The sequence below is a fragment of the Ambystoma mexicanum genome, chromosome 1p, assembly GCF_040938575.1.
Source record: "Ambystoma mexicanum isolate Mex_15411 chromosome 1p, UKY_AmexF1_1, whole genome shotgun sequence".
In the NCBI taxonomy this organism is placed as follows: Eukaryota; Metazoa; Chordata; class Amphibia; order Caudata; family Ambystomatidae; genus Ambystoma; species Ambystoma mexicanum.
In genome coordinates this window covers 278,089,270-278,106,731 of record NC_090921.1, presented here as the reverse complement: position 1 = coordinate 278,106,731, position 17,462 = coordinate 278,089,270, and the positions used below count along the sequence as shown (strand labels likewise).

The following is a 17,462-nucleotide window of genomic DNA, read 5'->3' as shown; positions in this document are numbered from 1 at the left end:
AAAGAATTTCCATTTTTACTGAAAGCACCCCCAGGACAGAAAGAAGACAAAGTCCAATTTTTGAGGCGGATGGCAGCAGATATTGAACGGGATGAAGGATTAAAAATGTATAAGGTGAGTGGAATGCCTTCTCTTGATTTTTCTTCAAAATAAAGGCAATGTATTTCCTTTTTTAAAATCATCTCCGAATTCACCAAACCGGCATGCACTATGACATTCCTGACCCTCTCACAATCACTGTGCGACTCTCGCTCTCTCCACTTTTACGCCACCGCTCTCGAAAGAACAAATGCTCTAACCACCAAACTGGCTCTCTTACATCCACCAGGCAACCCTTCCCCCTTACCTGCCAACCATCCGCCTGCGACCACCACACAGCCAACGTTCAAATCCTTTAGTCCAATATCACCAGACCAATTTCTCAAACTTCTATCTGCGCGCAAACCATCCGGCTCTCCGCTAGACCCTTGCCCGGCCACAACCCTCAAAGAAATGTTCGCTTCCACCTGCGCAGGAGAACACGCATGATCCATCATAAATGACTCCCTTTCCTCAGGTATTTTTCCCGACGCATTCAAAACGGTACATGTCAAACCTCTAATAAAAAAAACCTCCCTCGACCCTCTCGAGCCCAAAATCTACCGCCCCATCTCAAACACCAGGTTCCTTGCCAAACTCATTGACCGAGCCGCCTACTCCAAACTAAATGCCTTTGTCGAAGCCAACAGTCTCCTAGACCCCGCACAATCAGGCTTCAGAGCCCGTCCAGGAACTGAAACCACCCTAACCTCAATCTGGGATGACCTTAAAATGACGGCAGACTCCGCGGGATGCGCCGCATTAATCCTTCTTAACCTATCCGCCGCCTTCGACGCAATCAATCACTCAAATCTCCTTGACCACCTCCACTCGCTAGGAATTCGTAAAACCGCTCTTAAATGTATAGCTTCATTCCTCAAAGATAGGTACCAAATAACAATACTCTCTACCTATTCCTCCCAAGCTCGACCAATCGACACAGGAGTCCCACAAGGAGCATGCCTATCTGCTGTCCTGTTCAATCTCTATTTGATCACCCTCCCACCAATAATTCGCGCACACAACATCCTGTGTTACAACTACACTGATGACACTCGACTAATTCTAAAACTCCTGAACTCAAAACCCAACTGCCGACCTGACCTCGCCTCCTGCCTCCTTGACATAGAGCTCTGGATGACCCAAAGCCACCTCTTGTTAAACCCCTCCAAAACTGAAATCATGGTATGTGGCAACTCCGAACTTCTTCCACACCCATTACCTTGGCCATCCGCCATGGGCAACTCACCGACTCCCTCTAACTCAATGAAAAACCTTGGATGCACCCTAGACTCTGACCTAACACTCTCGCGCCAAGTCAACAACGTCTCAAAGTCCTGCCACTACAACCTTAAAACCCTTAGGCACATCTTTCCATATCTCTCCTTTCCCAACAGACTCTCGGTGGTCCAATCAATTGTTATATCAAGACTGGACTAAGCAAACCCCCTCTACCTCGGAGTCCACGCTTATCAACTGAATAAACTTCAAAGGGCTCAAAACGCTGCAGCCAAACTGCTACTTGCGCTCGGCCCAAGAGACCACATCTCCCCAGCCCTTAAGACTCTGCACTGGCTTCCAGTGGCCAGAAGGGTGACTTTTAAAACCTTATGCATCTCCCATCGAGCATTGCATAAAACCAGACCTCAATATCTTCAAGACAAGCTAAAACCCTATCACCCTCCACGCACCCTAAGATCAAGCTCAGCCGGCCTTCTAGTCATTCCTAAGACAAACTCAGTCAGTTTAGGCAGATCATCATTCTCATCCTTGGCCCCCACGCTGTGGAACGCACTCCCACCCCACATCCGCCTAACTGATGATCTATTGTCCTTCCGCAAACTACTAAAAACCTGGCTGTTCCCCTAAAATCCAACCCGTACGCAAACTAACCCAAACAGAATAACAGCATCTCAATGACACCAATCCAACAAAATACTAGATGCGAGAAATTGACATCTAATAACCGCTAATATAAAATAAAAGGACAAACAGAATAGAATGAGCAAAGTAGATCAAAGCAGTGAAGTGGATAATAAGAATAAATCGTACGAAAACAGTAACGAGATTTAAATTAATGAAATTCATGATGAATGAACGAAATGAATGAAGTGGATGAAATCGTTAGAATGGATGAAGCGTGCGGAACTGATGAATATGCTAAGCAGATGAATGCGTTCAGCAGATAAGTGTGTAGATCAGATGAGTGTATAGATCAGATGAGTCTATAGAACGGATGAGTATGTTGAGCGGATGAGTGTGTAGAGTGGACGAGTGTGTAGAGCGTATGAGTGCGTAAGTGGAGAGAAGTGTGTAGAACGCAGGAGTGCATAGAGCGGATGAATGTATAGAGCGGATAACTGCGTATGAGCGAACGACTTTGCAGAACTGATACATGCTTATAGCAGATAAACGCACGGAAAGAACAAATGCATAGAGCGGATGTGTGCGGGGAGCGGATGAGTGCGGGGAGCGGATGAGTGCGGGGAGCGGATGGGTGAACAGAGCGTTTTGGGCGAACATAGCGTGTTGGACGAACAGAGCCTGATGGGTGAGCAGAGTAGCAGAGTGGAAGAGTTCACAGAATGGAAGAGTACACAAAATGGAAGAGTGCGCCGAGCGGAAGAGTGCGCCGAGAGTAGGAGTGTGTAAGAATGGAGGAGTATGTAGAGCGGATGATTGCGTAGAACAGACTAGTGGGTAGAGCCAATGAGTGTATGGAGCAGACGAGTGCTTACGAGCAAATAAGTGCGTACGAGCGAATGAGTGCGTAAGAAAGCAGAGGTGCATAAAAGCAAGTGAGTGCGTAGAACGAGTGAGTGTGTAGAGTGGGTGAGTGCGTAGAGCGAGTGAGTGCGTAGAGCAGGTGAATACATAGAGCATGCGAGTGCCTAGAGCGGACGAGTGCCTAGAGCGGACGAGTTGCGCTGAGCGGCGAGTTGCGTAGAGCGGATGAGTGTGTACAGCAGATGAGTGCGTAGAGCGGATTAATGCGTAGAGCGGTGAATGCGGAGTGCATGTAGGGCGTAGAATGGATGAGTGCGGAGTGCATGTAGAGCGGATGAAGGCCAAGAGTGAAAAAATGCGTAGAGCGAATGATCGCGTAGAGCAGATGTGTACGTAGAGCAGAATGCGTAGAGCAGATGGAACGGGTGAAGTATGTGGATGTAATGGGTAACGTATATGGATAGAACGAGTGAGGTATGTGAATAGAACGGATGTCGTATGCGGATCGGAGGGGCGACATATGTGGATGAAACGGGTGACGTATGTGAATGGAACGTGTGAAATATGTGGATGGAACGGACGAAGTACGTAGGTGGTACGGGTGAAATATGTGGATAAAGTGCATAAACCAACTTAGAATACATGGAACGGATCAGAGTACATAGAACAGATTCGAATGCATGAAACAGATTGGAGTGCGTGGAGCGGACTGGAGTGCGTGGGGCGGACTGGAGTGCGTGGGGCGGACTGGAGTGCGTGGGGCGGACTGGAGTGCATGGAATTGCGTGACATACATGGAATGGTTTGGAGTGCATGGAACGTTTGAAAGAGCATGTAACCCATCATATCACATCATAACGCTTACTCTCTTCTTTACACCACCATTCAACTAGAACACAGAGATACTATTACACCATTCGGTATAACTGTTCTCATACCAACATCTGCCGCATACTCCCCATCACTCTATGTAAACACTGCTGGTTACACACCCCCCGGCCAGGCGTTCTCCTCAGGCCTAACGCAGCGACATTCGGTCTGGACAAATCCTGCCAGAACCAACACATACTCCTGATCTCTCAACCACCACACCTACCGCTAAGAAGCAGCTATTACATGAATGCCACACCAGCTGCACACATATCCGGTGCTCACACGCACCTTTGATTCTCTCTACTCTCTCTACTGACTTGAACTCCGGTTCCCAAGGCCGTTCAACCTACCAGCGCCTTCAGACCATACCAATGGTACATAAGGCACTATATAAATGCAAAGTAACATAACATAACCGAAAGGGGATGTCGGCATAGGCGGGTCTGTAACACTATTCCTATTGTGACGTGTAGTTTACCCAAAATCCCTCACACGCCGAGGTCCCTGAGATTGTTTTTTTTCCGCCCAGATAACTGGTCGCCCTGTAGCAGAGCTCTAACATAAAAGACATTGTTTATCTTAAACCGACTTGTCGGTTATTCCCCCTTTAAGTCTCTTCGATGGCAGGAACAACTTCGACGAAGACTGCATGGGATTTGTCTACGGCGGTGGATTTCGGCGCGTAGGATCCGGCGGCTGAAGCATCCATGTGACCAGGCCTTCTGGCCGGCCTTCACAGTAGGCAGAGTGTGGTCGGGGTGGCCATATCTTCGTTATGTCTTTCCTTTTTCCCACCTCTTTACCCTCTAGGTCTGGTCATCTTTGTTTACACCTTTCGCTATCGAAAGGACTCCATTTAGGTTCTGCCCTAAATGTAGGGTCAGATACCCGGGGAAGGACGAGCACAGGACGTGCAACTCCTGTCTCCCCTTAGTTCACGATGAGAAGCAGTGTGCGGCTTGTAAACTCCTTCGGCCTAAGACCCCTAATGAGCGCTGTGTAAAGGGGTGGGCCGCATACGGTATGTCATGGGTGGAACCCTCTTCCCCCCCACCGCCACGCCCGCCGTGAGTGACGGGGCACCTCCGATGACCAAACATCCGTTGCGGATGTAATAGACCTCGAGGCGGACGCTTCTAGGTCCGCCACGCCCGTCCCCAACCCTTCAACGCCTGACGATAGTCTTGCTTCAGGGACAACACCCGGTGACAGGGGTGTACAAAGTAAGCATTACACTAAACACACAACCCCTCCACCTATTTCGATGGGTACATCAAAAAAGGTGAAAGCGCCAGCAGGGCCATCGAAAAGTTCGGCGGATTCCTATGATCGTTCAGATCAACAGCCTTCCCTGCATCCGCAGCAGCGTTTTGCGACTGGGCATTCCAAAGCAAATAAGGGCGCTACCCCTAAATCAGGTTTACACGTGGAAGTGCAGAATTTTGATGCTCCGACGGTCCCTAAAGGACCGGTAGGCCCAAAATCTACGACTAGACGTCAGGGCGAAAAACCTACCGATAGGCCCTCTAACGCCACAGTAGGTGGTAAATCTACCGATAGACCTTCGGACCCACTAACTCCCGCCGATTCGGCGGTGATTGAACACAGTATCGCAAGAATTATTTTGGCAGTTGGGCTGATACCTATTCCGTGGATAAACATGGGGCAGCCCGCGGACAAATCTATATATACGCCATGGTGCCCCGATTCTCGCGAGACTTATGAGGACAGTCAGGAGCCTCTTTCCAACACCCTGAGTGACACATTTTGGCGTCAACGGACAGAAGACGACGTTTTTCCACCCGTAGGCCTTTCTGGTTCCTCTAAGTGGACAAGGGAGAAATTAGAAGGGTGCATGGATCGTCTTGAAAAAATGATAAATTTTTCTGAGCATCCTTCCCCGAAAAGATCTTGTGGAGAACCTAATCTTAAATTGGCTTCACGTTTCCAAGAAGATCAGCCCTCGGTCCCCGTCCATCATGAAGACATTGTCCAGATGGATACTTATCAGGACATTTACAGTGAAGATGAAGAAGCTTCCTCCCTGCAGGGCTTCAATGAGGACCAGGCGGATACCACGGACAATTGGAAAGAAACCCAGCAAGTGGGGACGGACCCATGGATACTCCCCAACAAGATCAGGACGCTGATGTTCTGTGCCTGGATTCTCCTCCGTCCACCCCGGCTCGCCAGGCCTCGCCTGCAGACGACCAAATGGCCTTCAATGCCATGTCAAGGAAGGCAGCAGATCACTTCCAAATCACTACTCAAGAAGCGGTACATGAGCAGGACTTTGTAGAAGACATTCTCAAGGAGAAACCACCCTCAAGCCATTCCCCTCCTTAATTCTGTTAAAAGAAGATTGGCCCCCTCCGTGGTGTCGCCAACTCGGACCCGAGCAGTGAACCCAAGAGTAGAAAGGTTATTTCGGCCAGCTCCTTCGGACCCTCAATACATTAAAGGGCACGCCACCCCCCCGACTCCCTGGATGGGACTACCACCAAAAAACGGGCAAGAGTTCCCCCTGCTACAGGGGAGGCGCCTCCGGATTAAGAATCCAAGAGGTTGTATGCCTTAGGTAAGCGGTTTACCTCGGCTGCTGCATATACCACACGCATAGCGAATAACACTATGCTGCTGCGAGTTATGCAGACGCTCAATGGAACCTAGTACAGGAAGGTCTCCAGGAGGTCCCAGAACCCGTCAGGTCCAGGCTTCTCACCATTGTGGCCGAAGGCAGGAAAGTAAACCAGAATGTAATAAAGAACACTCTAGACACTGCTGAGACAGCAGGCAGGTCTCTGGCCCAGGGCACTTTACTTAAGCGGCACATTTGGCTTCATAACTGAGGGTACAAGCCTGAGACACAGGCCGCTCTCATCAACAAACCCATTGAAGAAACTAACCTCTTCGGAAAACTGGTCGATGAGGCCCTGGAAATGGCCAAAAAAGAGCATGAGACTCTTAAGTCCCTGCAACAGATTACTCAAAAGACTTTCCCCCAAAGGGGAGGTCATTCTCATTGGTCCTTTCGAGGGCAGTCCCCTGCAAGTCAGAACAACTATAGCACCTTTAATGCTGGACAAACATCAGGAAGCCCTGCATACTACCCACCAAGGGGTCAGCGACGCAGCAAAGCCAGAGGTAGAGGCCCCAATCCTAGAGGAGCAGCAGCCTCTGGTCAGAAATGACCATCAGCTCCAGGTCCCCTCCCATAACACCCCGGTCGAGGGGCGCTTAACATCTTTCCTCACTGCATGGGAGGGGATAACTTCAGACCAGCGGGTACTGCGTGGAATTTGCCCGACCTCCACATTCAGACCATTTCGCTCACGGCGCCTCTCATCGGACCATCTGGAGATCCTGAATAAAGAGGTGGAAGCGCTGCTGGGAAAGGACGTCATAGAAGCCGTCCCTATTCTTCAGGTAAACAAGGGTATTTATTCAGTGTACTTCCTTGTACCCAAAAAGGACCTCACCATGCGCCCTGTTCTAGACCTGCGCCCAGCGAACAAATTCATAAAACCTCAAAGGTTTTGCATGGTAACGCTGCAGGAGGTGATCCCACTGTTGAAACAGGGGGACTACATGGCAACATTGGACATGAAAGATGCATATTTTCATATTTCAAGGTTGCCAGCGCACAGGAAATATCTAAGGTACATGATAAGAGGACAGGCATTACCAATTCAATGTGCTCCCCTTCGGAATCGCCTCATCCCAAGGGTGTTTACGAAGGTACTGGACGTAGCAGCAACACACCTGCGCAGACTATCCGTCCCGGTTCACCGTTACCTCGACGACTGGCTCATAACAGGGGACTCGTACGACACATGTTTTTTGAACACCCAAAAGACTGTAGACCTTCTGTTCAGCCCGGGTTTCTCTATCGAGAAAAATCCAGTCTAGTCCCCAGTCAAATAAAACAATTTCTGGGAGCTCTAATCCCGACGAAAGACGGCCTTGTCTTTCCCTCCAACGAGAGGGTTCAGAACATGCTTTTTCAGATCCCTCAATATGTAGCCAGTCATGAGGTGACGGTGCACAAAGCCATGGGTTTGCTAAGAATGATGGCGTCATGCATATACTTGGTTCCCCGTGCGCGGCTGCGCATGAATCCCTTGCAAGAGTGGCTCAACAGCCAGTGGTTTCAGGCCAGCGGACAATGGAAAGATCTGGTTGTTGTCTCGCCAGCCCTCGTTCTCTCTCTGCAGTGGTGGTCAAGGGAAAACCTCTTGAAGGGGAAAACCTTCACCACCCCTGCAGTGGAAGCCACTCTCACGACAGACGCATCTCTCACGGGGTGGGGAGCTCACCTGCTTCAGCAGACAGCGCATGGAGTGTGGTCCCCAACCATATAATTTTACTAGAGCTATTAGCGGTGTTCAAGGCATTAAAGGCCTTTCAGATGCAACTACAAGGGAAGACAGTGCTGATTATAACAGACAGCACTACAGCCATGTATTACCTGAACAACAGGGGGGCACTCACTCTCAAGGGCTATCCAAGCTCTCAAACACAAGATGTTTCTGTTGTCCCAACATGTTCCAGGGGAACTCAATCTTCTGGCAGATGTGCTCAGCAGAGATTTCCCTTTGCCCATAGAATACGAATGGCGTCTGCACGAAGACATCGTGCCCAACGTCTTCGCAGAATGGGGTTTCCCAGAGATCGACCTGTTCGCGACTCAGGAGAATGCCCAATGCCAAGACTACGCCTCCAGGTACCCCCAGAACCGCTCCAAGGGAAACGATCTCTGGATAACATGGTCAGGGAAATTTGTCTACGCTTTTCCCCCCCGACTCCCCTTCTCAACAAGATAGTGCACAAGATGCACCAGGAACCAGTTACCATGATAGCGGTGGCCACCATGTGGGCCCGCCAACCCTGGTTCGCTCATCTAATGGAAATGTCCCTCTCCACTCCAGTAAAACTACCCTGCCCGTACAACATGTTGTCTCAGGACAGGGGGGAGACCCTACACCCATGCCCACAAACTCTGAATTTAGCAGCCTGGCTCCTGACGTCATAGAGTTTGGACACCTACAGCTCCCTCAGAGGTGCATGGACATACTCAGGGAAGCTAGAAAACCTAACACCTGTTATTGCTATGCCAGCAAATGGAAACGGTTTGTCATCTGGTGTAATACCAAGGGTGTCAATCCCATCGATTGATCACCCACACACATTGTGCTGTACCCAACCCAATTCCCTAAAGGTTAATCTGGCTGCTCTTTCAGCCTACACCACATCACAACAGAAGGTGTTGTGGTGGAGGATACCGGCGATTAAGGCCTTTATGGAAGGGGTTAAGAGAGTTTAACCTCCCATTTCTCACCCAGCTCCTGGATGGGATCTAAATGTGGTTTTAACCAGGCTCATGAGATCTTCCTTTGAGCCAATGCATAAAGCAAGTCTAAAAGACTTTACTTATAAGACGGCCTTCCTAGTGGCTATCACTTCTATCAGAAGGGTTAGCGAGCTAAAGGCCCGTTCTTTCTGTTCTAGACCCCTTTGTTACAATCCACAGGGATAAGGTAGTTCTGCGCACTCATCCCAGATTCGCGCCTAAATTCACCTCGAAGTTCCATGTGAACCAATCGATTGAACTACCTACCTTTTTCCAGAATCCCACTAGCATGGCAGAAAGAAGCCTACACACACTAGATGTGCGCAGGGCAGTCATGTTCTACCTGGAAAGAATGAAACCACTGAGGAAAACAAACCAATTTTTCGTTGCAGTGGCAGCTGATAGAGAGGGGGATCCTGTCTCCAAATCAGCTAGCTCAGGGTGGATTGTCAAATGCATCACACTATGTTACACTCTTGCTAAGAGAAGAACTGCCCTTCAAGCCTAGAGCACATTCTACTCGGGGCCCTGGGGCGTCCATAGCATTCATTGCAAATGTTCCCCTAGAGTCCATTTGTAAAGCAGCAATCTGGAGTTCTGTACACACCTTTACAAAACACTATTGCCTAGACACTCATTCTAGGTCGGATTCTCAGGTGGTACAAGCAAGTACTAAGACATCTTTTCTCTACTGTTCCTTCTCACAGCCCACCTCCAACTCCGGGTACTGCTTGCTAGTCTATGCACAGCTTGTGATTCTAAGCAGATTAACAAGCATCAGAAGACCTGCATTACTTACCGTAATAGCATTTCTGATGATTGTATCTGCTCTCACATACGCCCTCCCTACCTCCCCGCTCGGCGGGGAAGGAACATTGACGTCTTACTACTTTCTCTCTTTATGTACTCACTCACAATAGCCTTAGGGATTTCGGGTACACTACACGTCACGATATGGATAGTGTTACAGACACGCCTATGCCGACGTCCCCTTTCGGTCCCCGAAAGACAAGATGCAATACTCTGCGGTTACCACTGGATGTCGGACCATATGCACAGCATGTGAATCTAAGCAGATACAATCATCAGAAATGCTATTACGGTAAGTAATGCATGTCTTATAAAATACAATCATGAATAAAAACGTCTCATATCTAGTTGTACTTTGGGGCACATGGGCCAGGAGGTGTCCTCCTGGCACACGTGCCGCCATTTTTTTCTACGACTGTGAGACAACGTTTGTTGTCTTAATATAATATCTAGTTTTATATAGCGCTACAAGCCCACAGGCATCTGAGCGTTGAGATAACAGTTGATATTATCCCACAGCGTGCTATTGTGTGGTACTCAATTTATCGACCTTAGAAGGATGAAAGGTTGAGTTGTCCCTGCCGGGATTCGAACCTGCATCAGCAGGCTGCACACAGATGTCAGAAACGGGTGCTCAGCTCGTTGTGCTGTCTGACCATCTTGCTCTTCCCCGCTGTCTGCCTCTTGTTCTTCTTCTTTCTTCTGGGTGGGTTGGGCTCGGGAATAAGAAAATTTGTCTCCTGCGTTCGCAGGATAACTTTTACGCTCCGTTCGGAGTACTGGGCAAGAATAGAGGTCTGCTCCAGTTGGTCCTCTTTTTATTTGTAAAGCATGGCCTGAGGCCATGCATTTGGCTCTGGGCTTGGTTAACCACGCCGGCCGGCTGGCGCCGACGGTCATCCACACTTCTGTGTGGTATCCCTTTCTTCTTTTGTTTGTCCCTTCCTCACTTCCCTCTCCTGTTGCTGGCTTTTGGCAGCGAGGAACCTTTTAGCACCCTGGTCTGACCTGTTTCCTGTCCTAACGGTGTTGTGAACACTACCTGTGTTCCTGCCTGCCTTACCAGAGGGGAGGTCAGGCTAGTAGTGGGAACAAGAGCGGAAAAAAGGGGAGGGGATGGCTCCCTCTCTCTTTCTACGTATGATTATTGTATGCATGCGTTATGCCCCTCTGCCCCAGCTTAAGTTCCTGTGCCTCTTAGCTGCATTAGGTTCCCCATTCCGCAGCACTGGACATATGTTGTGGACAAGAGATGGCAACTGCGGCTTAAGACACCCAAAAACCCGGCCTATAAAGATGACTGAGACATTGGTTTTGTGTTGGCAATAAAAGGCTGTCGATATTATTGCACACTACCTAAGTGATACAACATATTTGTAATTTTATTTATAAAATACAATCATGAAAAAAAAGTCTGAAATCTAGTTGTACTTTTGGGCACATGGGCCAGGGGGTGTCCTCCTGGCCTGTGCCGCACACCTGGATCAGTCCCGAAAAGTTCTACTATCATAGATAAGGCAGTGAGGATCCCTGAATGGAAAACTTCCATTCCTTTGACTGATAGGTGGACCCCATCCTTGTGGAATAGCTGCAGGTCTGACAATGCCATAGCGCTATCTCTGATAAAATTGAGGCCCTTGTTAATGCACATTTCTTCTACCCCTCTGTTCAGTTTCCTACTGGCTATATCTATGACCTTATAGGATGCTGTCCCCTGCCATAGCCTCCTGGGCAGTAGCTCAGAATATAAAATGTCAGTGGGCCTCATTACACGGAAGGCGGTAATGGTTAACGGCCACCGTTAATGGTAACGGTGACCGTTAACCATTACCGCCTTACTATGAGGTCCCTTAGCGGGTTGGTGCTTTAACTCCTGCTTTTTGCAGGTGTTAAAAACCAACCCGCTAAGGGACCTCGGAGCTAATTACGGCACCGCAAAATTGCGGTGCCGTAATTAGCGCCTTCCCCATTCCCATAGAGCCCTATGGGGCAGAAATGGGAATGGGGAAGGGCAATGGCGGAAGGGGGATTTACCGCCCCACCAACCTTGGAATGGGGCGGTAAATCCCCTTTCCGCCAAGGCAGTGCCGGTATTTTACCGGCATGAGCCATGGCGCTAATAGCTAATAGCGCCATGGCTCACCGCCTTCCGTGTAATGAGGCCCAGTATCTTTCCAGTTGCTTGCTATCCCTGCTATTGATGAACATGTGTCCATGCGAAATTGCCTTCTGCCCAGTTCCACCATGTTGTTGCCCCCAAATGGATTATTAGTAATTCTGGGGTGGGGTCCTTGAATGTTACCAAATCTGAAATTCTATCTCTACCCACTTCATGCTCCTGGTGCCCCATCAGGGTGTGTTGGTGTTTCTTACTGGCAGTTGTTCCCTTGACTCTTTGGTCCCTGTCCTGAAAACAAGTGAGTGTCCCACAATCCATGCCGACCTGAGAGTGGGCTTCTTGGTTTGTCAAAGATTTTTTTTTTATATCAGGTCAGGTTTTATGCATTTTTTATATATCAGTCTGAAACCCAAAGCCCGATCTGTTTGACCTTCTGGGCTCCCAAACCCCCTACCAATGCTGATGGTGCTGCTCCTATGCTGAACGTGTGATGCGTTTGGGTCTATTCCCCCCTGTGATTTTGCAAAGAAAGCTACCGCTGCCAAACGCATTCAAGCCCAATCCTAGCTCATTCTAAAAATGTATTCGTTTCTTTGGTAGTTACGTGTTCTATATTTGTTACCCTTGTGATTTCTAATACTGTAGCCATGAACTTGCTGTATTGCACTGCTGTGCTGTTCGCCAGGGCTTTGTTTGCGAGTTCCATTAGGACCCTTGATGTGGGTTCCTGATTGCTGGCAGGGAAAGCTCTTATGCTGGCACCTGATCTCGAGGTGCGCGTTTCCGGACAGATACTGTTTTGGCCCCCACTATCTGGCGTTGACCAAATAGCTGCATTTACCTCCCTACCAGAATTTTCCAACATTCTTCTGGTACTTCTGTCATCGATGGGTAGGCGTCTGGGCTGAGGCGGTGAAAGGTATCCCACTGAAAGCGGTATAGCGCGACAGCGTCATCATTTTCTGCCATACCTTTGGCCAAGGGCCCACACACCAAGGTTTTCCAACTGTGTGGCCCATAGCTTCAAGGCAATTCATATGTGGAAGATTTCCTGTAGAAGCAATGCTTCTGGTCTACCCGTAACTGTGTCAATGCCTTCAGCCAAAGGCCAGTGCACAAGCTTTCCTTCTTCATTACCTTATTTAATGGCGTGCGTCATATGACTGACCCATAGATATTCTTCAGAAAGGTTTCCCTGGTAGTTGAAACCTTCTTGACCTCCTCACCTACACTAAGTGGTTTTTCGGAAAACCTTTAGCCTTTGTCTCTTGAAGCACAGGTTCCATGAAGTATCATCCTATCTGTGAAATTGAGCCTGCAGGTCAGAGACTGTGATTCTCTGACTGTCCCTTTCCCTTCTGTTTTAAACAACCTGATTGTTTCATGTGGGCCTTCTATTTTGTCTTTAGGAATCCTGCATTCCCCTAAGCTACCCTTTAAAGGACACATTCCGCCACTCCATTGTGTTGTTTTAGTTTTGAGATATCTTCAACTTAAAGTGGCGCCTGAGGCAATAGGGCCATAGGGCGCCAAATGTGAAACCATGCGGCAGGGGCACTCGCCCATGTCCCTCAGCGCCCCCACCTGTAAACCGTATTTCTACCCCCCATGTGCAGGGTTTGAACTTGAAGGGAGTTTAATGTTGTTTATCTCCTTTAATCCTAGAAGATCCTAACTAATTTTACTCCCAACACCTATCAGGAGCTACTTTTGCCCTGCCCCACCGCCAGCTGCTGCCGTCGAAACCCACCTATGTTATTCGGACTCTTGAGGTTTTTGCAACTTGACTTGAACTTTTATGTTGTGCTTCATGCTGGGGTCCGGCCACTAGACATGGGACCTGGTATTGGATCCATGCTGCTCAGTGTTGTCTTACTTCCAAGCCCAGCGCCTTGCCACTGAGCTGTTCTCCCAGCCCTGCAATATGTAATTCACCCTTGCCAGGCCGCTATCGATAATGAAAGCATACGTGGTTGAGACATGCTGAACCAATGATATGTTACATCTTCTGTGGAGGTTTGTAATTGCTGAACCATATAACTAGCTTCCCTTGACCCAGCTTCCAATGCAATACGTGAGCAGGCGCTGGACTAAAAACAAAAAAACAGTTCTGGGTCTTAAAGGATAGTTCCGGGACTTTTTTTTTTATTGTCCCTGCGGTTCGGCCATGTGTTTTTAAGCATAAATCGGTAGATCGTAGAAAACTTTCCTATGGACCTTACCCGACTTTTCGTCCATTAACGCACTCGAAATCAGCCGCCATTTTCTGATAATCCTATCATTTCCCCCCATCGACCTGGCTCACCTGCTTTTGCGGCACTAAATCAAATCCCCCGCCCCTGAAACAGACTTTATCAAAAGATTTATATTCCCCGCCTCTATCCGTGACGTGACTGTGCTGCGTAGGCAAACGCGCCCAGGCGTCTTCTACGCGACTCCACACAGAACCCGGAAACAAACACAGATCAGCTCACAACACAGCGCGCCACAATTCGGAATATGAAACTGTACTTTTAAATCAAACCGCAAGATTGTAAATTTGGTAAAGTACATTTATTTGACATCAAATGTTTAGAGAATATTCAGCGATTTGCATTTTTATTTGCTCACGTTCCAAAAAGTTTGTTTTGAGGCACGCGATGTTCCTTTGCTGTACACAGGGTCTTAGATCATCCCACAATACAGCGCCACAATTTGGAATATGAAACTGTACTTTTAAATCAAACCGCAAGATTGTAAATTTGGTAAAGTACATTTATTTGACATCAAATGTTTAGAGAATATTCAGCGATTTGCATTTTTATTTGCTCACGTTCCAAAAAGTTCATTTTGAGGCACGCGATGTTCCTTTGCTGTACACAGGGTCTTAGATCATCTCACAATACAGCGCCACAATTCGGAATATGAAACTGTACTTTTAAATCAAACCGCAAGATTGTAAATTTGGTAAAGTACATTTATTGGACATCAAATGTTTAGAGAATATTCAGCGATTTGCATTTTTATTTGCTCACGATCCAAAATAGTTCGTCTTGAGGCAAGCGATGTTCGTGTGCAGTACACAGGGTGTTGGTTTACGATAAAATAAGCTCTTCGGTCGCACTGATAATCGCATGGCTGTTCCAACAACGAGGCACTAGGCCACCACAACGGTCTGTATGTTGCATCTAGCCGTTCGTACCGCGTAAGGGCATACTTGTACTTGGCGATCGTCCCATAAAATGGTCAGGGTGGTAACGTTGTTCACGCGGAGAAGCAACTGGCGGTTGTAAAAGCCATCCGCCGGTGTCTGGTACTCGTGACACATACAATGATGAAGGATGTACCTGTTTTAAAAACATAAAAAATGAAATTAGTCTCACCATCAGATCTTTATTAAAATCATTCATTTTATATATTAGGTCGGGAAATTATTTCATACCTAGGACACTGCAACTGGGTATTATACGTCAAGGGGGGGCTGTAGGATACTGAGACAGTTCCCCAGTGCAGGGGTTGACAGGGAGGCAGTGCAGGTGGAGAGTGGAAGGGCCCAGGACCGAGGTCGCAGACAGTGGACCAGTTGTAGCAGGGGAGAGGGAGAGAGAAAGCAGAAGCAAAGAGGAAGGTTTTGAGGTGCTTCCGTAAAAGGAGATGGTTCTCCTCAAGATAGTGCGCGGTACAAAACAATATGCCACATAGAACGAACAAGTACAACTTAACCCGTCTTTAAAGCTACTGTATAGTAATTAAATTGCGGTATAAACTCATCTAAAGAGTTACTTACATTATATTTGCATTTTCCATTGTGTCTGTGCGTAGGGCAGCCCCGAAATACCACTCCTTCTATGCCGACGTTATTTCTTCTAATGAACGAACATTAAATGGCTTTCGTTTCTGAAATTATATTCATTATCGTTTACGTTATTGCACCACACCCCCAAAAAGAAGTCTTTCGGGATGGTCCCGGCCTGTCAAGGTCAAATAACAATAGAACCTTATACTGAGTCGTGGGCCATTCCGGCACCCGAGCAAAAAATCAAAGCAGCTGACCTTCACTTTGAACGAGCACACATTCCTAGTTAGCTACATTCAGTGTAAGGCCATCTCACAGGACTTGAAATTTACACTCCATCTTTGCATTTTGTCTGCGTGCATTTGCAGCCCCAGAGAACCATAAATACGGAGACATTCTATATTTTTTGAAAAATGATTTATATTACTGTTTGGTTTAATTTAATGCGCAAATGAACAAGGTTGGATAGACACATTGCATGTACACTGAGCAATCACTTTTATTTACACAATACATAGCTACACATATTCAATGGGCCTGCGACATGAGGAGACTCCAGAGCAAAGTCACAGGTGACACCCGGGTGGTTCGCACAACTGCACGGTGAAGGGAGGGGCAAGGGTGGAGAGACACATTGCATGTACACTGAGCAATCACTTTTATTTACACATTACATAGATACACATATTCAATGGGCCTGCAACATGAGGAGACTCGAGAGAACAGACAATCAAATTACAATCATTTAAACCGTGATGTGTATTTCTCAATGAGCTCTGCTTTAGGTGGACATGGAACAGAGGCAATGTTGGGTGGCAATGCAGTTGTCCCCTGCACAGGTTCGTTCACAACTCCATGTATGTGCCTATCTAGGACATCAACAATAAGTCTCTCAATAAACTCATATTGCATATCCTCAAACACTGGTTTGATCACCCATTGTTTACTTCTTTTAGTGAAGGCCTTATTGTAGCGAAGCGTCCCTAAAGTTCCGGTCGTCCTACTTTGTTGACGGCCAACATTATGGTTATGTGCCAAGACCGCTAGAAGAGTCCGATTTATCATGCCCTCCATGCCAAAATGCAATCGTTTTGGCCTGTACTTTAGGCACATATTGTGGAACACCTCCAAATCTCCTGTGTGGCAGAATTCCTTGAGTCCCCTCAAATCTCTTGTTATAGTTTTATCAAATACAATCTTTTCAATGGCTTTGTGAGTGGGTGATGAAGGAATCAACCACTTCTTCTTCCGTGCCTCCTCTGTGGACAAATGGCCATGTTCACAATTGTGGAAAAGTTGGTTTGTGGTCCAGCGGTGAACGTTGCTACAGTGTAGCATTACTGACCGCCATTTTTCCAGTAGAATTTCCAACGACCCTCCACATGTTTTTGAGCTCCACCAAAGATGGTTGCTGATTGACTTGGACCACTGTGAAATACCTTGCATATCTTTTTTTTTACCTGCAGCCGACATTTTTTTATTGATTGTTTTTGCAAGATGCCAAACGTCAAATTGGTGATTTATATTTTTGTACTCTTCTCTCATTGTCTTGGCAATTGAAACGTGTCTGTCCGTGGCTATCAGGTCGATCACCATTCCCCGCGATTGTAGTTCTTGCAATGATGCTACAAAGCCAACTTTCTCCATGGCCACTGAGGATGTACTTTGTGACACCTGCACGACCACCGAACTCACAATTTTCTTACTTTCCATGTCCTGAAAGTGGTAGG

At 47.6% G+C, this 17,462-nt stretch overlaps 1 protein-coding gene across 1 annotated transcript in view; it reads left to right on the top strand.

Moving 5' to 3' along the window:
* The window catches only part of PCSK4 (proprotein convertase subtilisin/kexin type 4), a 1,746,539-nt gene that overhangs the window by 1,710,586 nt on the left and 18,491 nt on the right, over nucleotides 1-17,462 (top strand). The window lies entirely within an intron of this gene.